We start from the raw sequence: 25,993 nt of genomic DNA, 5'->3' as shown, positions 1-25,993 counted from the left end.
CTCAATAATCCTTTCGAGGGCTCTGACAGTCCTTTTTGGTGGTTCTGCTGAAGTGCTTTCTGAAACGGTTGGACAGCGTTCGTTGTCAGTCAGGGTGTTCTGACTGAATTTTCCATTGCTAAGGGGATTTGACGCTTCAGCAGTATCCTCCTGATGATCCTCAGTCCCTTGAGTTGAATGGCTGAAGCCTTAGATCCACTCTGTTTCGTCTCAGTTGTGATCCATGCTCCGTTTGGATCTCATAGGATCGCGGTGCAACTTCTCTCTGCACACACCCTTGCTGCATTCAAGTTCCTGTAGTGAGGAAGAGAAGAAGAAGGATGAGTTGATGAAAAGGAGGAAGAGAAGAAGAAGGATGAGTTGATGAAAAGAAGAGAAGAAGAAGGATGAGTTGATGAAAAGGAGGAAGAGAAGAAGAAGGATGAGTTGATGAAAAGGAGGAAGAGAAGAAGAAGGATGAGTTGATGAAAAGGAGGAAGAGAAGAAGAAGGATGAGTAGATGAAAAGGAGGAAGAGAATAAGAAGGATGAGTTGATGAAAAGGAGGAAGAGAAGAAGAAGGATGAGTTGATGAAAAGGGGGAGAGAAGAATTCAAGTTCACTTACCAGATTTCAGTTCAGGTAAGTGTCTTGCACTTTTGTCGTGTCGCTGTTTTTTGTCTGTCTTTCTGTTTTTTCTTCGCGAGTTTGACTTTGTGAGCACTTCTGGGTGTTAGCAAGTCCTCATGGATGGGTAGGTTGGTTCTGATGCGACGTCCCATCAACATTTGTGCAGGTGAAAGTCTGTTCTGCAGCGGTGCGCTGCTCTAGATCATCAGATTTTTTAGGAAATCCTCCTTTCCATCGTGTGCCTTTTTGTCATCAGACATTTGACAATTTTGACTGAACTCTCTGCTAAGCCATTGGGCTGGAGGTGTTGTGTCGGAATCCCCAGTTGTTAGCGAACGATCGGAATTCGGAACTTGAGAAATCCGGGCCATTGTCCCGAGTACAGTTCAGAGGCAACCCCATGTCTTGCATAGACTGATTTCAGGTAGGTGATTACAGCTTTGCCGGAGGTAGTTGGCAGTGTTGCTACTTCAGGGTAGTTTGAGAAGTAGTCGGTTAAAAAAACAATGTGACTTTTGCCATTGCAGGCAAAAAGGTCAAGTCCTACTTTGTAGTATGGTCTGTTGGGTACTGGATGAGGCATTAGCGGCTCTGCTTGCTGCTTTGGCCTGTAGGTCAAACCCACTTCACATGAAGCAGTGGTCTGGCTGATTTCCTGGTTCATTCTTGGCCAGTACATTACTTCTCGTGCTCGTCGTTTGCATTTGTTCCTCACCCAAGTGGCCCTCGTGTATTTTCTGTAGCATTTCTTTACGTAGTGTCATGGGAATGACAATCTTGTTGCCTTTGAACACTATGTCATCCACAACGGTGAGCTCTGCTCTGCACATCCAGTAATCCTGTATTCTCCTTGGACAGTTGTTTTTCTGTGCGGGCCATCCTATCAGTGTTGTTTCTTTCAACTCTGTCATTGTTCGGTCAGCTGCGGTCTCTCTTTTGATCTGCTCCATTCTCTCAGAAGACACAGGAAGTGACGCTACGATCATGTCGACGTAGGCCTGAATCTCAGTGTTTTTCTGTGTGTCAAAGCTCTCTTTCTTGTCGACTGCTCGAGAAAGAGTGTCGGCGGCGAACATGAACTTTCCCTGGGTATAGATCATCTTCACATCATACTTTTGCAGTCTGATCAACATTCTCTGGATTCTCCTTGGACAATCATTCAGTGGCTTAGACATGATTGACACCAATGGTTTGTGGTCGGTTTCTACTTCGAAGTCTCGTCCGTAAAACGTATTGGTGAAACCTTTCGCAAGCGTATGTGCTCGCCAGTAGTTCTTTCTCTATTTGTGCGTACCTTGTCTCTGCGCCTGTCAAGGCTCTGGACGCATAAGCGACGGGTTGCCATGTGTCGTCATGCTGTTGCAGAAGAACTGCTCCCAGGCCAAACTGTGACGCGTCTGCAGAACTCCTTGTGCTTTTCTCTGGATCATAGAACCTGAGCACTGGCTCTTCTGTGATTGTCTTCTTCAGGTTTTTGAAGCAGTTTTCCTGTTTATGGGACCATTCCCATTCATTCTTCTGTTCTTGAAGACATCTGAGTGAAGCGGACTGTGCTGACAGTTGAGGTATGAACTTTGCAAGGTAGGTGATCATTCCCATGAAGCGTCTCACGTCGTCCTTGTTCTTCGGGCGCTCCATGTTGTTGATTGCTGATGTTTTCCTAGGGTCTGGTTTTACTCCTTCCTCTGAAAGTACGAACGTAAGTGTTTTAACACCAAATTCGCATTTGTCTTTGTTTAGTTTTAGGTTGACTTTCCGTGTCAGGTCCAGCACTTTGCCTCACTCTCGCGTCGTATCCTTCTTTTGTGGACCCCCAGGTGCTGATGTCATCCATCATGGTCTTTATTCCAGGAATGTGCTCGAAGATCATGTGGATTGTCTTGTGGTAGACCTCTGGCGCTGAGAGAATCCCATATGGTAGACGAAGAAATCTGTACCTGCCCTCAGGTGTGTTGAATGTGCATAGCCTTGAGCTTGCATCGTCTAGCTTCCTTTGCCAGAATCCTGATGAGGCATCAAGCTTACTGAACCACTTTGCTCCAGCAAACTGAGACATTATCTCTTCTCTGGTTGGCAACTTGAAATGCTCTCTCTTGATTGCTTTGTTGAGATCTCTCGGGTCTAGACATATCCTGAGATCGCCGTACTTTTTCACCACAATAACCAGTGAGCTTACCCAGCCTGTAGGTTCATCCATTTTTGTGATGACGTCCATCTTTTCAATGTGTCCAAGATCCTCTTTGAGCTTTTTCCTCAGTGCAAATGGAACTTGTCTGCATGCATGTACAACTGGAGTAATTTTGTCATCAATACATATGTTGTGTTCTCCTGGTAAACATCCAAGACCCTCAAACACACCCTCATACTCAGCCAGTAGTGTTCTCCTGGTAAACATCCAAGACCCTCAAACACATCCTCATACTCAGCCAGTAGTGATTCTCCTGGTAAACATCCAAGACCCTCAAACACACCCTCATACTCAGCCAGTAGTGATTCTCCTGGTAAACATCCAAGACCCTCAAACACATCCTCATACTCAGCCAGTAGCGATTCTTGGTCATTTTCAGTCTGTGATGTCACTACATACACTCTTATCACCAAATTGAGCTTTTCACATGCATTGATTCCTAGAATAGGCTGTACACTCTTTTCCACCAATCAGCAGCTGTGCTCTGAACTGCTTTCCTTTGTTCTGTATAGCTCCTATGCAGCTTCCTTTGACTGGTACGTTCTCCCCAGTATAACTAGTAACATTCACCGGGTGTATATTGCTCTTCACCTTCAGTGTTTTGTAGGCATCCAGCGACAACAGGTTTACCTGCGCTCCAGTATCAAGCTTGAATGGTAATATAGTTTAATTCACAGTCAACGGCACAATCCATTCAGCTTTTACTGCATTGCATATTTCCACAGAATCAACAAAGAATTCTTCAATCTCCTCCTTGACTGTGTGAACCTTTTTCTTTGTAGCCTCAGCTTTGCAGCATTTTGAGAAATTATTATTTTTCCCACAGTTGTTACATGATTTGCCATATGCAGGGCAATTTTTTGGCTTGTGGATGAATCCACATTTTCCACATGTAGTGTTTTGATTTCTCTCTTTCGCTTGTTTTTGTTTTGTAAGGCGTTGTGTGTTGTGCTCCTCTCTTTTTATTGCTGAGACTGACATCTCATCCCTGCACAGCTCTTTAGCTTGTGCTCTGGTGGTTTCAGCTGGTCCACACATATTCACTGCTTTATCCAAAGTTAAATCTTGCTCACGCAGCAATCTCTCCTTGAGTCCATTATCAAGTATGCCACAGACTATCCTGTCTTTCAGATGTTCATATTCACACGTTTTGCTCAGTGTGTTCAGCTCAGCCAAATACTGGTCCAAACTGACTCCTTGTTTCTGATCATGAGAGAAAAACTTGTATCTCTCAAACGTGACGTTCTAGCTTGGTACAATGTACTCCTCGAATGTAGCCATTAGCACAGTCAATGTCAAGTTAGCCTCGTCTTGCTGAAAGCTATTGTAAATGTCCAATGCATCCTCTCCAATAATATGCAGAAATATGGAAGCTTTCAATTTGTCATCATCTCCCTCCTGCACCACTGGCTGCTGGGTAGATGTAGAATCTCTGCTTGAAACGTTTCCAATTGTCAGCTAAATTGCCTGTTAACTTCTTGACGCACGGATCCCTTTGCGGGATAATTTTCTTAAACAACCGCTGAATTGCAGAGCGCCAAATTCCCCAAAAATACCAAAAATATTTATAATCATGAAATCACAAGTGAAATATACCAAAACACAGCTTCGCTTGTTGTTAATCCACCTATCGTGTCAGATTTTGAAAATATGCTTTACAGCGAAAGCAATCCAAGCGTTTGTGAGTTTATCAATCACTAGACAAAACAGCAAGAACAGCTAGCCGCAAATTAGCTTGGTCACGAAAGTCAGAAAAGCAATGAAATTAATCGCTTACCTTTGATGATCTTCGGATGTTTGCACTCACGAGACTCCCAGTTACACAATAAATGTTATTTTTGTTTGATAAAGATTAGTTTTATAACCAAAAACCGCCATTTGGTTTGCGCGTTATGTTCAGAAAACCACAGGCTCGTTCCGGTCCTGAAGGGCAGACGAAAATTCCAAAAAGTATCCGTAATGGTCGTAGAAACATGTCAAATGTTTTTTATAATCAATCCTCAGGTTGTTTTTAACAAACATAATCGATAATATTTCAACCGGACCTTAATAACCTATTCTTTAAGAGAGAAAAGGAAAATGGGGAGCCAATCTCGAGCGCAGGAAACATTCAGAGGACACCTGACTACTTATGAAACATCTCGCTCATTTTTTCAAAATAAAAGCCTGAAACTATGTCTAAAGCCTGGTCACAGCCTGAGGAAGCCATTGTAAAAGGAATCTGGTTGATACCCCTTTAACTTTTCACGCCTCTCAACCCCGGATCCGGGATCACCCCCCACCCCCCCCACACTGATTAGCATCGCTAGCATAGCGTCACAATTAAATAGTAGCATCTAAATATCATTAAATCACAAGTCCAAGACACCAAATGAAAGATACAGATCTTGTGAATAAAGCCACCATTTCTGATTTTTAAAATGTTTTACAGGGAAGACAAAATATGTAAATCTATTAGCTAACCACGTTAGCAAAAGACACCATTTTTCTTTGTCCACCATTTTTTCTCTCCACCAGTAGCTATCACCAATTCGGCCAAATAAAGATATTGATAGCCACTAACCAAGAAAAAACCTCATCAGATGACAGTCTGATAACATATTTATTGTATAGGATAGGTTTTGTTAGAAAAATGTGCATATTTCAGGTATAAATCATAGTTTACATTGCAGCTACAATCAGAAATTGCACCGAAAGCAGCCATAAAACTTACAGACACCAACGTCAAATACCTAATTACTCATCATAAAACATTTCTGAAAAATACATAGTGTACAGCAAATGAAAGACAGGCATCTTGTGATTCCAGCCAATATTTCCGATTTATTAAGTGTTTTACAGCGAAAACAAAATGTAGCGTTATATTAGCTTAGCACAATAGCCAGAAACACTTGGGCGCCGACGACTAGTTCACATCTACGACAGATATATGAAATAGCATCATAAAATGTTTCTTACTTTTGCTGATCTTCCATCAGAATGTTGGACAAGGTGTCCTTTGTCCAGAACAGTCGTTGTTTGGATTTAGAACGGCAACTTTCCCTCTTCATTTAGCACGCGCACTAGCCAAGTGGCACGGATCTCTCCATCGTCAACAAAGTCAGAGAACGGAACACGGCAAAACTCCCGAAAAAATTTCAATAATCTGATTAAACTATATTGAAAAAACATACTTTACGATGATATGGTCACATGTATCAAATAAAATCAGAGCCGGAGATAGTAGTCGTCCATAACGGCAGCTAAACAGAAGGCAATCCCACTGTCCACCTCGCGCTCCCAAGAGTACCGGAAATGAGGGACACGTCATACAAAGAGCTTGTATTCCAATTCAGACCAAGATAAACACTAAATGTCTTCTCTCACAGCCTCTTGACATCCAGGGGAAGGTCTATGAAGTGCACGTAGACTCTTACGTATCATGCCCATGTATAGGCAGGAAGAAGAACAGAGCCTCGATTTCAGACTTTCCACTTCCTGGTCAGGAAGTTTGTGCCAAATGAGTTCTGTTTGACTCACAGATATAATTCAAACGGTTTTAGAAACTAGAGAGTGTTTTCTATCCAATAGTAATAATAATATGCATATTGTACGAGCAAGAATTGAGTACGAGGCCGTTTGAAATGGGCACCTTTAATCAGAGCTACTCAATACTGCCCCTGCAGCCATAAAAAGTAAGGGGAAAGGCTTCCTGCTCTGTTCTGAGCTGCAGTTTTGCTAGGTCTTTATTTACCTTCTCTTGACCATATTACCGGACAGTAATCAAGACGGGACCACAGCCTGAACAACAACTAGTACTGTTCATTTTTGTGTCAAAAACGCAGAACGTATTTTGTATAACAGACATACCCATCTTCACAACAACTTTAGATGAGGCAGTTGAACCTGCAACCACAACACTTAAAAACATTTCACATGAGATCCTTTTTACAGGAAATATGGCTCTGAACATATACTGAACATATACTGCACATATACTGCACATATACTGCACATATACTGCAACACCTCCATCCCGTGTCTTTTCTGTAGATGTTATATCCTTGTATTGCTACTGCTGTATCATCAAAGTATCTATCTAAGTGAGTTTCAGAGACGGCCAGTATATGAATGTTATCCGATGTTAGCAAGTTGTTGATTTCATCAAATGTATTTCTAAGGCTACATATATAAATATTGGGCCTTTTTCCTGGGTAGCTTATCAGAGATATAATATTGGGAGAATAAAATAAGAATATAATATAAAAAAAATTGAAATATTGCTTAGCTAATAGTCAGTAAATCAGGAGCTGTGTGTGTGTGTGTGTGTGTGTGTGTGTGTGTGTGTGTGTGTGTGTGTGTGTGTGTGTGTGTGTGTGTGTTAAAATATTGACCAGGAAGCTTGGCTTTATCCTCCAAGGCTTTTTGGTTGAACAATGAGCTTGTCGTATTGGATGTAAGCAAGGTCCCCATGCTCTCTGGTAGCTTACATAGCTGGGATAAGTTCTTTCCCCCTCAGTTCTCATTAGAGGTAGATGTTGGTTCCTCTCAAGTTCTGCAGAACAGCCATCATGTACCTTAGGAACTTGACTACTATCGGGTCTGTTACCTGGGCACTGTACAGGTGTTACAGACCTGTGGGTGTGGCTCCACCTCAATCTTCCTATGATCTATCTCAAGCTTTTCACTGATCATTTTCCTCACAATCTCCTTAGACTCCATCCAGGTCTCATGTGGAGATTCTGGTATGCCATCCACAACAATGATTTTCATCCTGGATTGTCCCTCTGGTCTGTTTATCCAGTCATCTGTAATAGTGATTCACAGACAGTGGACTTACAGTTTGTTGTCACCTTGCTGTAAGTCTCTTTAAGGACATCCACCTCTCCCTGGGAGAACTGCAAACTGTTTTTAATGTCTTGGACCTCTCTGGTAAGATCATCCATTCTTTTGTTATTTGAGTCCACCAGTGTTTGGACAAAAACGTTTTAATCTATTATTTTGTTACTGTAACAATTGCTTGAAAGCATCTCGTTGTTGAATTAAAAGATCATGCACCTGTGATACCGAAACACTGTCCTCTCCATTACTCCAACTTCCTTTAACTTTGGGTAGCATGATGGTTGCAACTAAGGCTAATGCTGGTACTCCAGCAAGCACAGCAATTCCAGCTAGCACAGCAATTTTAGCCAGCACAGCACAGGGCCAATGGAAATAGCAACAAAAAACAGGGATTTAAACAGCCACAAGCCCGGGACTCTCCGCGGTCCCAGCCACAAGGGCTAAACGCTTCACGGGCTGTGTTCAAACTGTCGGAAACCAGGCTAGCTTGATAACTACTGTAGCAGCTAGGCTAGCTTGATAACTACTGTAGCAGCTAGGCTAGCTTGATAACTACTGTAGCAGCTAGGCTATCTTGATAACTACTGTAGCAGCTAGGCTAGCTTGATAACTACTGTAGCAGCTAGGCTATCTTGATACCTACTGTAGCAGCTAGGCTAGCTGCTTTTCCAAGTAGCAGCTGTTCAAATGTTTGTGTTTGGCAGTATCCTGGGACAAATAGTAGTGTACAAGAAACCGAAGCTAACTGCACTGTGGGATCAAAATTAAACAGGTAGGCTAGTAAACAAAACATTTTGTCAATATTTTTTTTCCCAGAAACTTAATTTTAAAAAAAGAGCTCTCTCTAGTACTGCGTTCAGCATGCGTCTCTCTCTTTCCTCCCTGGCCTCTTCTCATCCCTTTCCTCCAGCTCCTCTTCTCATCCCTTTCCTCTAGCTCCTCTTCTCATCCCTTTCCTCACTCGCCTCTTCTCATCCCTTTCCTCCAGCTCCTCTTCTCAAACCTTTCCTCCAGCTCGTCTTCTCATCCCTTTCCTCCAGCTCCTCTTCTCATCCCTTTCCTCCAGCTCCTCTTCTCATCCCTTTCCTCCAGCTCCTCTTCTCATCCCTTTCCTCTAGCTCCTCTTCTCATCCCTTTCCTCCAGCTCCTCTTCTCATCTCTTTCCTCCCTGGCCTCTTCTCATCCCTTTCCTCCAGCTCCTCTTCTCATCTCTTTCCTCCCTGGCCTCTTCTCATCCCTTTCCTCCAGCTCCTCTTCTCATCCCTTTCCTCTAGCTCCTCTTCTCATCCCTTTCCTCCAGCTCCTCTTCTCATCCCTTTCCTCCAGCTCCTCTTCTCATCCCTTTCCTCACTCGCCTCTTCTCATCCCTTTCCTCCAGCTCCTCTTCTCATCCCTTTCCTCACTCGCCTCTTCTCATCCCTTTCCTCCAGCTCCTCTTCTCATCCCTTTCCTCCAGCTCCTCTTCTCATCCCTTTCCTCCCTGGCCTCTTCTCATCCCTTTCCTCCAGCTCCTCTTCTCAAACCTTTCCTCCAGCTCGTCTTCTCATCCCTTTCCTCCAGCTCCTCTTCTCATCCCTTTCCTCCAGCTCCTCTTCTCATCCCTTTCCTCACTCGCCTCTTCTCATCCCTTTCCTCCAGCTCCTCTTCTCATCCCTTTCCTCCAGCTCCTCTTCTCATCCCTTTCCTCCCTGGCCTCTTCTCATCCCTTTCCTCCAGCTCCTCTTCTCATCCCTTTCCTCCCTGGCCTCTTCTCATCCCTTTCCTCCAGCTCATCTTCTCATCCCTTTCCTCCAGCTCCTCTTCTCATCCCTTTCCTCCAGCTCCTCTTCTCATCCCTTTCCTCCAGCTCCTCTTCTCATCCCTTTCCTCCAGCTCCTCTTCTCACTCCTCCTCCCTCTCTCTTCCTCTCCTCTTCTCACTGACAATTAGAACACATTAAAATGAACCAATATTGGTAGTTCTCGTAAATGAAGTTCATGTTTATGTTTGAGTAGGAAGTTGGCCTGTTGTTTATAATAATTCTATCCACCTTTACCCCCCTGATATCTCAGTACTGCTTTAATGGTATTAGTGGTATTACGGTAAAAGTAATAGCATCAAAGGTATTACGGTAAATGTCTCTCCTTGACCTCTCCTTCAAGGGTCACGGTTTCACATTTGCTCTAGTGATGAGAGAGATGATGAGTCAAACTATGGGTGGAAGTTGCCCTTAAAGTCCCAGTACACCGGAAACATGACCGAATACAAACAGTGTAGCTATTCCCTCCGCAAGGCAATCAAACAAGCTAAGCGTCAGTATAGAGACAAAGTAGAGTCACAATTCAACGGCTCAGACACAAGAGGTATGTGGCAGGGTCTACAGTCAATCACGGATTACAAAAAGAAAACCAGCCCCGTCGCGGACCAGGATGTCTTGCTCCCAGACAGACTAAATAACTTCTTTGCTCGCTTTGAGGACAATACAGTGCCACTGACACCGCTATCAAAACCTGCGGACTCTCCTTCCCTGCAGCTGACACGAGTAAAACATTTAAACGTGTTAACCCTCGCAAGGCTGCAGGCCCAGACGGCAGCAGCGCCTCTTCAACCTCAGGAGGCTGAAGAAATTTGGCTTGTCACCAAAAGCACTCACAAACTTTTACAGATGCACAATCGAGAGCATCCTGTCGGGCTGTATCACCGCCTGGTACGGCAACTGCTCCGCCCACAACCGTAAGGCTCTCCAGAGGGTGGGGCGGTCTGCACAACGTATCACCGGGGGCAAACTACCTGCCCTCCAGGACACCTACACCACCCGATGTTACAGGAAGGCCATAAAGATCATCAAGGACAACAACCACCCGAGCCACTGCCTGTTCACCCCGCTATCATCCAGAAGGGGAGGTCAGTACAGGTGCATTAAAGCAAGGACCGAGAGACTGAAAAAACAGCTTCTATCTCAAGGCCATCAGACTGTTAAATAGCCACCACTAAAATTGAGTGGCTGCTGCCAACATACTGACTCAACTCCAGCTCACTTTAATAATGGAAATTGATGGGAATTGATCAAAAATGTATAACTAGCCACTTTAAACAGTGCCACTTAATATAATGTATATGTATATACTGTCCTCTATATCATCTACTGCATCTTGCCATCTTTATGTAATACATGTATCATTAGCCACTTTAAACTATGCCACTTTTATGTTTACATACCCTACACTACTGATCTCCTATGTATATACTGTACTCGATACCATCTACTGCATCTTGCCTATGCCGTTCTGTACCATCACTTATTCATATTCTTTATCCCTTTACACTTGTGTGTATAAGGTAGTAGTTGTGGAATTGTTAGGTTAGATTACTTGTTGGTTATTACTGCATTGTCGGAACTAGAAGCACAAGCATTTCGCTACACTTGCATTAACATCTGCATGTGACAAATAACATTTGATTTGATTTGATTTACAGGCTAAAACGTGATTTCCCTGGGTTTTTTATATATATACATATATATATATATATCCACACTATAAAGTTGGAATAATTATAAGAATGCACTTTTAGTGTGACAGCAGTTTGAAATTTATGATGACGTTTTCACCTGCCTGGTGACATCACCAGGTAGTAAATTAGTTAATTGACCAATAAGAAAGAGAGTTCCAAACCTCTCAGCCAATAACAGCTAGTTTTCAGTTTTCCCTCCCCACTCAGACCACTCACAGACAGTTTTAGCAAAATTCTTGATAAGAAATGAGTCTTTGCTAAGAAGCATTTTTTTCTAAGCACGCACACACACACACACACACACACACACACACACACACACACACACACACACACACACACACACACACACACACACACACACACACACACACACACACACACACACACACACACATATATATATATGCGTGCTTAGAAAAAAATGCTTCTTAGCAAAGACTCATTTCTTATCAAGAATTTTGCTAAAACTGTCTGTGAGTGGTCTGAGTGGGGAGGGAAAACTGAAAACTGAAAATATATATATATATATGACCCATCTCCCTGGTATATTAATGTCCCAGACGGATAGATGATGTGCCACCCGGGGCATGGTGTCTCTTAATCACACTGGAGTAAGGGAGGGGTGGAAGGGAGGGACATGTGGGAGGAGAGGGGGAGGTGTAGGAAAAGAGGGTATGGGGAGACTGAGAGGAGGAAGATATGAGAGGGTAGGATGGGTGAGGAAGGGGGAGGATGAGCAACCATGACGATCACCTCAAATCTGATTGCCGATTAAGAGAGAGAGCGAGAGAGAGGAATAGGGAGAGAGTTGGGTGGTGGGTAGTCTGAGAGAGAGAGAGAGAGAGAGAGAGAGAGAGAGAGAGAGAGAGGTGACAGCTTTCCCTCCCTCATATTTGTATTTGTATTTATTATGGTTCCCCGTTACTTTCTGCCAAAGCAGCAGCTATTCATACTGCGGTCCAGCAAAATTAAGGCAGTTTAAACAATTATAAAACATTACAATACAATATGCCCCCCTAGGCACAACTAGGACAACATAACCAACAAAAACGGGTCACAACTCCTGCAGCTCTGTTGCATGCTGGGTATGTATATAGTCAATGGTAGGCTTCGAGGGGACTCCTATGGTAGGTACACCTATAGCTCATCTCTTAGCAATAGTACTGTAGACTACGTTATCACTGACCTCAACCCAGAGTCTCTCAGAGCGTTCACAGTCAGCCCACTGACACCCCTATCAGATCACAGCAAAATCACAGTCTACTTGAACAGAGCAATACTCAATCATGAGGCATCAAAGCCAAAGGAACTGAGTAATATTACGAAATGCTATAGATGGAAGAAATGCAGTTTGGAAACCGACCAAAAAACAATTATGCAACAACAAATTCAATCCCTTTTAGACAACTTCCTGGACAAAATGTTCCACTGTAATAGTGAAGGTGTAAACTTGGCAGTAGAAAATCTTAACAGTATATTTGACCTCTCAGCTTCCCTACCAAATCTAAAAATGTCAAACATAAAACCGAAGAAAATGAACAACAGTGACAAATGGTTTGATGAAGAATGCAAAAACCTAAGAAAGAAATTGAGAAACCTATTCAACAAAAAACATAGAGACCCAGAAAACCTGAGTCTACGCCTTCACTATGGTGAATCACTAAAACAATACAGAAATACACTACGGAAAAAGAAGGAACAGCACGTCAGAAATCAGCTCAATGTAATTAAAGAATCCATAGACTCTAACCACTTCCGGGAAAATCACTAAACAAACAACAACGTGAAGAGTTACCTATCCAAAATGGAGATGTATGGGTAAACCACTTCTCTAATCTTTTTGGCTTTATAACAAAGAACAAAGAACAAACAGCAAAAACATAAACATGATCAAATACAAATCTTAGAATCAACTATTACAGACTACCAGAACCCACTGGATTCTCCAATTACCTTAAATGAACTACAGGACAAAATAAAAACTCTCCAACCCAGAAAGGCCTGTGGTGTTGATGGAATCCTCAATGAAATGATCAAATATACAGACCACAAATTCCAATTGGCTAAACTAAAACTCTTTAACATCATCCTCAGCTCTGGCATCTTCCCCAAAATTTGGAAACAAGGACTGATCACCCCAATCCACAAAAGTGGAGACAGATTTGACCCCAATAACTACCGTGGGATATGCGTCAACAGCAACCTTGGGAAAATCCTATGCATTATCTTTACCTAGATCTGTCCCCAACCAAGGAGGGCCTACAGCAGCACCTAGATCTGTCCCCAACCAAGGAGGGCCTACAACAGCACCTAGATCTTCTGCACCGATTCTGCCAGACCTGGGCCCTAACAGTAAATCTCAGTAAGACCAAAATAATGGTGTTCCAAAAAAGGTCCAGTTGCCAGGACAACACAAATACAAATTCCATCTAGACACTGTTGCCCACAAAAAACTATACATACCTTGGCCTAAACAGTAAATAAGATGGCGCAAAGAGGATGGCTGATGTTTTTAATGCCTGTAAACAATTGTGCTATTTATTTATTTTATTTGTTTTTAACTTATTTTTTAACTTGTTTTGTACATAATGTTGCTGCTACCGTCTCTTATGACCAAAAATAACTTCTGGACATCAGAACTGCGATTACTCACCACGAACTGGAAGAAGCTTTTTCCTTTAATAACAAGTCCTTTAATGAGTCCGACGAGAAAGATATACTGCTCTCCTGGAAACAGGCCCAGATCCACGTCATTCGCATGAAGAAAAGAGGAAGCAGATCAGGCTGCCTTTTTGAGAATCCGTAGCTGAGCGAGTAAACTCCCACTGCTATCAATTCTACTTGCTAACATGTAATCACTGTAAAATATAAATGATGATTTACGATTACAATTATCCTACCAACGGGACATTAAAAACTGTAATATCTTATGTTTCACCGAGTCGTGGCTGAACGACGACACGGATAATATAGAGCTGGAGGGATTTTCCGTGCACCGGCAGAACAGAGAAGCTACGTCTGGTAAGACGAGGGGTGGGGGTGTGTGTCTATTTGTCAATAACAGCTGGTGCACAATGTCTAATAATAAAAAAGTCTTGAGGTATTGCTCGCCTGAGGTAGAGTACCTTATGATAAGCTGTAGACCACACTATCTACCAAGAGAGTTCTCATCTATATTATTCATAGCTGTCTATTTAACACCACAGACCGATGCTGGCATTAAGATCACACTCAACCAACTCTATAAGGCCATAAGCAAAGAAGAAAATGCTCACCCAGAAGTGACGCTCCTTGCTCCTTCAATGCAGGCAAACTTAAACCAGTTTTACCAAATTTTTACCATCTTATCACATGTGCGTGTGTTTGGGAAAGAAAATCACATTCTTGCTTCCTCTGTCCTTGTTTCCTCCACTAATCTCCTTGAAAGTGTATTGCAGCCTGAGGGTAGGAACCTTCCCTCCTCTCCCCCAATGTGCTTTGAGAGGACGGTGGAGGAATGTAGGAAATACTGGGAGAATCTCAGTTGCATTTCCTTCTTTCCTCACATCTTCTCGCCTCCTTCTCAAACCCCATTGGTTAAGAAGGTGAGAGGGGAGAGAGGATGCAACGAATCAAGGAAATGCAATTAAGATTCTCCCAAGAACAGAGGAAGCAAGTATTTGACAGCTATTACGATTTTCTGACAGTACCAGACTGACTGAGCTACCGTAAAACCCATGGCGTGTACAGAAATAACCCCTAGACTCTATCCCTAGACCCCTAACCCCTAGACTCTATCACTAGACCCCTAACCCCTAGACTCTATTCCTTGACCCCTAACCCTTAGACTCTATCCCTAGACACTTGTTGAGATCTGAGAGGATTGGACAGGTGTGATCAATACCGCCAAAAATCCACAAAGCCTATCAGAGGGTGAGATGGATCTTTCACCATGTCACCACCCATCAATCCCTCTCAGATCTCCACAAGTGTCTAGACTCTGGACAGTAGGGACTAGGGGTTGTTTCTGGACAGTAGGGACTAGAGGTTGTTTCTGGACAGTAGGGGCTAGGGGTTGTTTCTGGACAGTAGGGACTAGGGGTTGTTTCTGGACAGTAGGGACTAGAGGTTGTTTCTGGACAGTATGGACTAGGGGTTGTGTCTGGACAGTAGGGGCTAGGGGTTGTTTCTGGGCAGTAGGGACTAGAGGTTGTTTCTGGGCAGTAGGGACTAGAGGTTGTTTCTGGACAGTAGGGGCTAGGGGTTGTTTCTGGACAGTAGGGACTAGAGGTTGTTTCTAGACAGTAGGGGCTAGGGGTTGTGTCTGGACAGTAGGGACTAGGGGTTGTTTCTGGGCAGTAGGGACTAGAGGTTGTTTCTGGACAGTAGGGGCTAGGGGTTGTTTCTGGACAGTAGGGACTAGGGGTTGTTTCTGGGCAGTAGGGACTAGGGGTTGTTTCTGGACAGTAGGGGCTAGGGGTTGTTTCTGGACAGTAGGGGCTAGGGGTTGTTTCTGGACAGTAGGGACTAGGGGTTGTTTCTGGACAGTAGGGACTAGAGGTTGTTTCTGGACAGTATGGACTAGGGGTTGTGTCTGGACAGTAGGGGCTAGGGGTTGTTTCTGGGCAGTAGGGACTAGAGGTTGTTTCTGGGCAGTAGGGACTAGAGGTTGTTTCTGGACAGTAGGGGCTAGGGGTTGTTTCTGGACAGTAGGGACTAGGGGTTGTTTCTGGACAGTAGGGGCTAGGGGTTGTTTCTGGACAGTAGGGACTAGGGGTTGTTTCTGGACAGTAGGGGCTAGGGGTTGTTTCTGGACAGTAGGGACTAGGGGTTGTTTCTGGACAGTAGGGACTAGGGGTTGTTTCTGGACAGTAGGGACTAGGGGTTGTTTCTGGACAGTAGGGACTAGGGGTTGTTTCTAGACAGTAGGGACTAGGGGTTGTTTCTGGACAGTAGGGACTAGGGGTTGTTTCTGGACAGTAGGGACAAGGGGTTGTTTCTAGACAGTAGGGGCTAGAGGTTGTTTCTGGACAGTAGGGACTAGGGGTTGTTTCTGGACAGTAGGGACTAGGGGTTGTTTCTGGACAGTAGGGACTAGGGGTTGTTTCTAGACAGTAGGGACTAGGGGTTGTTTCTGGACAGTATGGACTAGGGGTTGTTTCTGGACAGTAGGGACTAGGGGTTGTTTCTGGACAGTAGGGACTAGGGGTTGTTTCTAGACAGTAGGGACTAGGGGTTGTTTCTGGACAGTAGGGACTAGGGGTTGTTTCTAGACAGTAGGGGCTAGAGGTTGTTTCTGGACAGTAGGGACTAGGGGTTGTTTCTGGACAGTAGGGACTAGGGGTTGTTTCTGGACAGTAGGGACTAGGGGTTGTTTCTGGACAGTAGGGACTAGGGGTTGTTTCTGGACAGTAGGGACAAGGGGTTGTTTCTGGACAGTAGGGACTAGAGGTTGGTTCTGGGTAGTTTGGGCTAGGGGTTGTTTCTGGGTAGTAGGGGCTAGAGGTTGTTTCTGGACAGTAGGGGCTAGGGGTTGTTTCTGGACAGTAGGGACTAGGGGTTGTTTCTGGACAGTAGGGACTAGGGGTTGTTTCTAGACAGTAGGGGCTAGGGGTTTGTTTCTGGACAGTAGGGACTAGGGGTTGTTTCTGGGCAGTAGGGACTAGGGGTTGTTTCTGGGCAGTAGGGACTAGGGGTTGTTTCTGGACAGTAGGGACTAGGGGTTGTTTCTGGACAGTAGGGACTAGGGGTTGTTTCTGGACAGTAGGGACTAGGGGTTGTTTCTGGACAGTAGGGGCTAGAGGTTGTTTCTGCACAGTAGGGGCTAGGGGTTGTTTCTGGGCAGTAGGGGCTAGGGGTTGTTTCTGGACAGTAGGGACTAGGGGTTGTTTCTGGGCAGTAGGGACTAGGGGTTGTTTCTGGACAGTAGGGGCTAGGGGTTGTTTCTGGACAGTAGGGACTAGGGGTTGTTTCTGGACAGTAGGGACTAGGGGTTGTTTCTGGACAGTAGGAACTAGGGGTTGTTTCTGGACATTAGGGACTAGGGGTTGTTTCTGGACAGTATGGACTAGGGGTTGTTTCTGGACAGTAGGGGCTAGAGGTTGTTTCTGGACAGTATGGACTAGGGGTTGTTTCTGGACAGTGGGGACTAGGGGTTGTTTCTGGACAGTAGGGACTAGGGGTTGTTTCTGGACAGTAGGGACTAGGGGTTGTTTCTGGGCAGTAGGGACTAGGGGTTGTTTCTGGACAGTAGGGGCTAGAGGTTGTTTCTGGACAGTAGAGGTTGTTTCTGGACAGTAGGGGCTAGGGGTTGTTTCTGGACAGTAGGGACTAGGGGTTGTTTCTGGACAGTAGGGACTAGGGGTTGTTTCTGGACAGTAGGGGCTAGGGGTTGTTTCTGGACAGAGGGAATAGGGGTTGTTTCTGGACAGTAGGGCCAGATGTTGTTTCTGGACAGTAGGGACTAGGGGTTGTTTCTGGGCAGTAGGGACTAGGGGTTGTTTCTGGACAGTAGGGACTAGGGGTTGTTTCTGGACAGTAGGGACTAGGGGTTGTTTCTGGACAGTAGGGGCTAGGGGTTGTTTCTGGGCAGTAGGGACTAGGGGTTGTTTCTGGGCAGTAGGGACTAGGGGTTGTTTCTGGACAGTAGGGGCTAGGGGTTGTTTCTAGACAGTAGGGGCTAGAGGTTGTTTCTGGACAGTAGGGGCTAGGGGTTGTTTCTGGGCAGTAGGGACTAGGGGTTGTTTCTGGACAGTATGGGCTAGGGGTGGTTTCTGGACAGTAGGGACTAGAGGTTGTTTCTGGACAGTAGGGACTAGGGGTTGTTTCTGGACAGTAGGGGCTAGAGGTTGTTTCTGGACAGTAGGGACTAGGGGTTGTTTCTGGTCAGTAGGGACTAGGGGTTGTTTCTGGGCAGTAGGGACTAGGGGTTGTTTCTGGACAGTAGGGGCTAGGGGTTGTTTCTGGGCAGTAGGGACTAGGGGTTGTTTCTGGACAGTAGGGGCTAGGGGTTGTTTCTGGACAGTAGGGACTAGGGGTTGTTTCTGGGCAGTAGGGACTAGGGGTTGTTTCTGGACAGTAGGGGCTAGAGGTTGTTTCTGGACAGTAGAGGTTGTTTCTGGACAGTAGGGGCTAGGGGTTGTTTCTGGACATTAGGGACTAGGGGTTGTTTCTGGACAGTAGGGACTAGGGGTTGTTTCTGGACAGTAGGGGCTAGGGGTTGTTTCTGGACAGAGGGAATATGGGTTGTTTCTGGACAGTAGGGCCAGATGTTGTTTCTGGACAGTAGGGACTAGGGGTTGTTTCTGGGCAGTAGGGACTAGGGGTTGTTTCTGGACAGTAGGGACTAGGGGTTGTTTCTGGACAGTAGGGACTAGGGGTTGTTTCTAGACATTAGGGGCTAGGGGTTGTTTCTGGGCAGTAGGGACTAGGGGTTGTTTCTGGGCAGTAGGGACTAGGGGTTGTTTCTAGACAGTAGGGACTAGGGGTTGTTTCTGGACAGTATGGACTAGGGGTTGTTTCTGGGCAGTAGGGACTAGGTTTTTTTTCTAGACAGTAGGGACTAGGGGTTGTTTCTGGACAGTAGGGACTAGGGGTTGTTTCTGGGCAGTAGGGACTAGGGGTGGTTCTGGACAGTAGGTGCTAGGGGTTGTTTCTAGACAGTAGGGGCTAGAGGTTGTTTCTGGACAGTTTTGACTATGGGTTGTTTCTGGGCAGTAGGGACTAGGGGTTGTTTCTGGACAATAGGGACTAGGGGTTGTTTCTGGACAGCAGGGACTAGTGGTTGTTTCTGGACAGTAGGGACTAGGGGTTGTTTCTGGGCAGTAGGGGCTAGGGGTTGTTTCTGGGCAGTAGGGACTAGGGGTTGTTTCTGGACAGTAGGGACTATGGGTTGTTTCTGGACAGTAGGGACTAGGGGTTGTTTCTGGACAGTAGGGACTAGGGGTTGTTTCTGGACAGTAGGGACTATGGGTTGTTTCTGGACAGTAGGGCCAGATGTTGTTTCTGGACAGTCTGGACTAGGGGTTGTTTCTGGACAGTAGGGACTAGGGGTTGTTTCTGGACAGTAGGGACTAGGGGTTGTTTCTGGACAGTAGGGGCTAGGGGTTGTTTCTGGACAGTAGGGGCTAGGGGTTGTTTCTGGACAGTAGGGGCTAGGTGTTGTTTCTGGACAGTAGGGACTAGGGGTTGTTTCTGGACAGTAGGGGCTAGGGGTTGTTTCTGGACTGTAGGGACTAGGGGTTGTTTCTGGACAGTAGGGACTAGGGGTTGTTTCTGGACAGTAGGGGCTAGGGGTTGTTTCTGGACAGTAGTGGCTAGGGGTTGTTCCTGGACAGTATGGACTAGGGGTTGTTTCTGGACAGTAGGGACTAGATGTTGTTTCTGGACAGTAGGGACTAGGGGTTGTTTCTGGACAGTAGGGACTAGATGTTGTTTCTGGACAGTAGGGACTAGGGGTTGTTTCTAGACAGTAGGGACTATGGGTTATTTCTGGACAGTAGGGACTAGGGGTTGTTTCTGGACAGTAGGGACTAGGGGTTGTTTCTGGACAATAGTGACTAGAGGTTGATTCTGGACAGTAGGGGCTAGGGGTTGTTTCTAGACAGTAGGGACTATGGGTTATTTCTGGACAGTAGGGACTAGGGGTTGTTTCTGGACAGTAGGGACTAGGGGTTGTTTCTGGACAATAGTGACTAGAGGTTGATTCTGGACAGTAGGGACTAGGGGTTGTTTCTAGACAGTAGTGGCTAGGGGTTGTTTCTGGGCAGTAGGGACTGGAGGTTGTTTCTAGACAGTAGGGGCAGGGGTTGTTTCTGGACAGTAGGGACTGGGGGTTGTTTCTGGGCAGTAGGGACTAGGGGTTGTTTCTGGACAGTAGGGGCTAGGGGTTGTTTCTGGGCAGTAGGGACTAGGGGTTGTTTCTGGACAGTAGGGGCTAGGGGTTTGTTTCTGGACAGTAGGGACTAGGGGTTGTTTCTGGGCAGTAGGGACTAGGGGTTGTTTCTGGGCAGTAGGGACTAGGGGTTGTTTCTGGACAGTAGGGGCTAGGGGCTGTTTCTGGACAGTAGGGACTAGAGGTTGTTTCTGGACAGTAGGGGCTAGAGGTTGTTTCTGGACAGTAGGGACTAGAGGTTGTTTCTGGACAGTAGGGGCTAGAGGTTGTTTCTAGACAGTATGGGCTAGGGGTGGTTTCTGGACAGTAGGGGCTAGGGGTTGTTTCTGGACAGTAGGGACTAGGGGTTGTTTCTGGACAGTAGGGACTAGGGGTTGTTTCTGGACAGTAGGGGCTAGGGGTTGTTTCTGGACAGTAGGGGCTAGGGGTTGTTTCTGGACAGTAGGGACTAGGGGTTGTTTCTGGACAGTAGGGGCTAGGGGTTGTTTCTGGACAGTAGGGGCTAGGGGTTGTTTCTGGACAGTGGGGACTAGGGGTTGTTTCTGGACAGTAGGGACTAGGGGTTGTTTATAGGCAGTAGGGGCTAGGGATTGTGTCTGGGCAGTAGGGACTAGAGGTTGGTTCTGGGTAGTTTGGGCTAGGGGTTGTTTCTGGGTAGTAGGGGCTAGGGGTTGTTTCTGGACAGTAGGGGCTAGGGGTTGTTTCTGGACAGTAGGGACTAGGGGTTGTTCCTGGACAGTAGGGGCTAGGGGTTGTTTCTGGACAGTAGGGACTAGGGGTTGTTTCTGGACAGTAGGGGCTAGGGGTTGTTTCTGGACAGTAGGGACTAGGGGTTGTTTCTGGACAGTAGGGACTAGAGGTTGTTCCTGGACAGTAGGGGCTAGGGGTTGTTTCTGGACAGTAGGTGCTAGGGGTTGTTTCTGGACAGTAGGGGCTAGGGGTTGTTTCTGGACAGTAGGGACTAGGGTTTGTTTCTGGACAGTATGGACTAGAGGTTGTTTCTAGACAGTAGAGACTAGGGGTTGTTTCTGGACAGTAGGGACTAGGGGTTGTTTCTGGACAGTAGGGACTAGGGGTTGTTTCTGGACAGTAGGGACTAGAGGTTGTTTCTAGACAGTAGAGACTAGGGGTTGTGTCTGGGCAGTAGGGACTAGAGGTTGTTTCTGGGCAGTAGGGACTAGGGGTTGTTTCTGGACAGTAGGGGCTAGAGGTTGTTTCTAGACAGTAGGGGCTAGAGGTTGTTTCTGGACAGTAGGGACTAGGGGTTGTTCCTGGACAGTAGGGACTAGGGGTTGTTTCTGGACAGTAGGGACTAGGGGTTGTTTCTGGGTAGTAGGGGCTAGAGGTTGTTTCTGGACAGTAGGGACTAGAGGTTGTTTCTGGACAGTAGGGGCTAGAGGTTGTTTCTGGACAGTAGGGACTAGGGGTTGTTTCTGGACAGTAGGGGCTAGAGGTTGTTTCTGGACAGTAGGGGCTAGAGGTTGTTTCTGGACAGTAGGGGCTAGAGGTTGTTTCTGGGCAGTAGGCACTAGGGGTTGTTTCTGGACAGTAGGGACTAGGGGTTGTTTCTGGACAGTAGGGACTAGGGGTTGTTTCTGGACAGTAGGGACTAGGGGTTGTTTCTGGACAGTAGGGGCTAGAGGTTGTTTCTGGGCAGTAGGCACTAGGGGTTGTTTCTGGGCAGGCCATGGGTTTTATGGAAGTCAGTCAGTCAGTCACTGTCATCAGTCCCGCTCAGTGTCCAGACTCTGCTCCTGAGTGGTGCAGCGGTCTAAGGCACTGCATTTCAGTGCAAAAGGTGTCACTACCGTCTTTGGTTCGAAACCAGACTCTATCACATCTGTCCGTGATTGGGAGTCCCATAGGGCGGCACACAATTGGCCCAGCGTCATCCGGGTTTAGGCCGGTGTAGGCCGTCATTGTAAATAAGAATTTGTTCTTAACTGTCTTGTCTAGTCAAATAAGATAAAAAAATTTAAAGGAGGGGCTATTGGTGTGTGGGGGAATAACAACAGGGCACTGTTTGGAAGTTTCATTACATTGCTAAACACACACATATTTGCACAGGTGTAAACTGGACACACCCACGACACCCTATCAGGCTGATCAGACAGGTCTGGGTAGCTGGAGACACCCATTGCACCCTATCAGGCTGATCAGACAGGTCTGGGTAGCTGGAGACACCCACGGCACCCTATCAGGCTGATCAGACAGGTCTGGGTAGCTGGAGACACCCACGGCACCATATCAGGCTGATCAGACAGGTCTGGGTAGCTGGAGACACCCATGGCACCCTATCAGGCTTATCAGACAGGTCTGGGTAGCTGGAGACACCCACGGCACCCTATCAGGCTGATCAGACAGGTCTGGGTAGCTGGAGACACCCACGTCACCCTATCAGGCTGATCAGACAGGTCTGGGTAGCTGGAGACACCCACGGCACCCTATCAGGCTGATCAGACAGGTCTGGGTAGCTGGAGACACCCACGGCACCCTATCAGGCTGATCAGACAGGTCTGGGTAGCTGGAGACACCCATGGCACCCTATCAGGCTGATCAGACAGGTCTGGGTAGCTGGAGACACCCACAGCACCCTATCAGGCTGATCAGACAGGTCTGGGTAGCTGGAGACACCCACGGCACCCTATCAGGCTGATCAGACAGGTCTGGGTAGCTGGAGACACCCACGGCACCCTATCAGGCTGATCAGACAGGTCTGGGTAGCTGGAGACACCCACGGCACCCTATCAGGCTGATCAGACAGGTCTGGGTAGCTGGAGACACCCACGGCACCCTATCAGGCTGATCAGACAGGTCTGGGTAGCAGGAGATACCCACTACACCCTATCAGCCTGATCAGACAGGTCTGGGTGGCTGGAGACACCCACTACACCCTATCAGGCTGATCAGACAGGTCTGGGTAGCTGGAGACATCCACTACACCCTATCAGGTTGATCAGACAGGTCTGGGTAGCTGGAGACCTGGTTTTCAAACCCTGGCTTCATTCCAGCGAGTTAGATGTGCAACCACTGACTAACTATATCTCCAGTTTAGCGATAGTTACGGTAGCTAGGATATATCATTCAGCTAACCATTTACAGTAACAGCAGTTCATTAATTAGTCAATGCACACTAAATGTTATACAGAAATTGAGAAATCGTACCTGTTCATGACACTGTGGCACAGTTTGGGCAGCTATTAATCAACTAATTAATAGATAATAGATTCATAGAATGAAATTAGAAGGGTGACATCCTACTTTGACAGGACAGGAACTGTTGGTTGTGCACCTGACCAGACATTCCACATTTAACCCCACCCACATTGGAAACCCCAAAATATAAAGTAGTTTTTTGGTTTTATATGGGATAAAAAATATTATTTAAAAAATGAATAAAGAGGCCATTTTCACATTCCCTATTGCACCGTTTTAACAATGAAAAACAAACGATCTAAATGGACACGGACCATAATTTTACCTCAGGAATCTTAATGTATTGTTGGACACGAAATAGGCTAATTATCTTGACCGCCATAACGACATAGAAACCAAAATGTCAATCATCAAGATCCACATTAATTCCCGCACTTTGGATGTTGTTAAATCACGAGCAGTATCACACCAGCTCTTAATCACGTTGGATGTTGTTAAATCACACGCAGTATCACACCAGCTCTTAATCACGTTGGATGTTGTTAAATCACACGCAGTATCACACCAGCTCTTAATCACGTTGGATGTTGTTAAATCACAAGCAGTATCACACCAGCTCTTAATCACGTTGGATGTTGTTAAAACTTCTTATGGCTGCAGCCCGACGCCGGTACACTTATGACAACAGCCACTTCAAGTGCAGGGCGCGAAATTCAAAAGATATATTTTTTAAATATTTAACTTTCACACATTAACAAGTCCAATACAGCATATGAAAGGTACACATCTTGTGAATCCAGCCAACATGTCCGATTTTTAAAATGTTACACAGGGAAGACACAATATGTAAATCTATTAGCTAACCACGTTAGCAAAAGACACCACTTTTTTTACTCCACCAGTTTTTTACTCCATCAGTAGCTATCACAAATTCGACCAAATAAAGATATAAATAGCCACTAACCAAGAAAAAACTTCATCAGATGACAGTCTGATAACATATTTATTGTATAGCATATGTTTTGTTAGAAAAATGTGCATATTTCAGGTATAAATCATAGTTTACATTGCAGCTACAGTCAGAAATTGCACCGAAAGCAGCCATAATAATTACAGGCACCAACGTCAAATACCTAATTACTCATCATAAAACATTTCTGAAAAATACATAGTGTACAGCAAATGAAAGACAGGCATCTTGTGATTCCAGCCAATATTTCCGATTTATTAAGTGTTTTACAGCGGAAAAAAAATGTAGCGTTATATTAGCTTACCACAATAGCCAGAAACACTTGGGCGCCGACGACTACGACAGATATATGAAATAGCATCATAAAATGTTTCTTACTTTTGCTGATCTTCCATCAGAATGTTGGACAAGGTGTCCTTTGTCCAGAACAGTCATTGTTTGGATTTAGAATGGCAACTTTCCCTCTTCATTTAGCACGCACGCTAGCCAAGTGGCTCGAATCTCTCCATGTCAACAAACGGAAGAGAACGGAACACGGCAAAACTCCCGAAAAATTTTCAATAATCTGATGAAACTATATTGAAAAAACATACTTTACGATGATATGGTGACATGTATCAAATAAAATCAAAGCCGGAGATAATAGTCGCCTATAACGGCACCTAAACAAAAGGCAATCCCACTGTCCACCTCGCGCTCTTCAGAGTACCGAAAATGGGGGACACGTCATTCCAAGATGATGTGTTCCATCTCAGACCAAGATAATCACCTCATTTCTTCTCTCACAGCCTCTTGACACCCAGGGGAAGGTGTATGACGTGCATGTATACTAATAGGTCTCGTGCCCATTTATAGGCAGGAAGAAGAACAGAGCATCGATTTCAGACTTTCCACTTCCTGGTCAGGAAATGTGCTGCAGAATGAGTTCTGTTTCACTCAGAGAAATAATTCAAACGGTTTAAGAAACTAGATAGTGTTTTCTATCCAATAGTAATAATAATATGCATATTGTACGAGCAAGAATTGAGTACGAGGCCGTTTGAAATGGGCACCTTTTATCTGGCTACTCAATACTGCCCCTTGCAGCCCAAACAGGTTAAATCACACGCAGTATCACACCAGCTCTTAATCACGTTGGATGTTGTTAAATCACGAGCAGTATCACACCAGCTCTTAATCACGTTGGATGTTGTTAAATCACACGCAGTATCACACCAGCTCTTAATCACTCGACTGTCATTCAGAAAATCATTTCCTGAATCAGCTGATGTTGGGCGATAATGTCCCAACGTAACTAACATCAAACGTGCCTCAAACAACTAGTATACGTAGTTAACGAAGAACCCTGTTAAAGACGGTATCGATTCTTGTTTTTATTAATTATATTAAAGTTACTCTTTAAGTTTGAAGCATTGAATTTTGCAAACATTATTTTGGAAATGTGTGCCCATTTAAAACTGTTTCCACACCATAACATAGGGAGGTAGAAAATGTCACACGGTTACAGGACATTTCCCAGATCTTTATACAAAGTGTCCGACAGCAGTATCCAGGAAATTCACAGAATCAAGATCAATGTGTAATTCAATTGTTAAACGCTTAGTATACGATATAGCAAACAAACAGAAGTATCATATACGCAAGGAATGAAAGGTAGTGTTTTATGTCACACGATTTTTGACAAATCTGTGAGAACACCAAGCATGAGAAAGGGTTTAAACATGTTTAATTAAACTGATGAATTATATTGAATGTATCTATGTACGATCCACCTTTATATGTTATTCTATTCACATGAAAACATTTAGGACATTATATTACTGACTTTGTAACGGCTCCAAATAGTTAACCCGCTGCAAGAAATGCTCAGTGACCCATACAGA

Source organism: Salvelinus namaycush, chromosome 27, assembly GCF_016432855.1.
Source record: "Salvelinus namaycush isolate Seneca chromosome 27, SaNama_1.0, whole genome shotgun sequence".
Lineage (NCBI taxonomy): Eukaryota > Metazoa > Chordata > Actinopteri > Salmoniformes > Salmonidae > Salvelinus > Salvelinus namaycush.
This window is presented reverse-complemented; position numbering follows the sequence as displayed.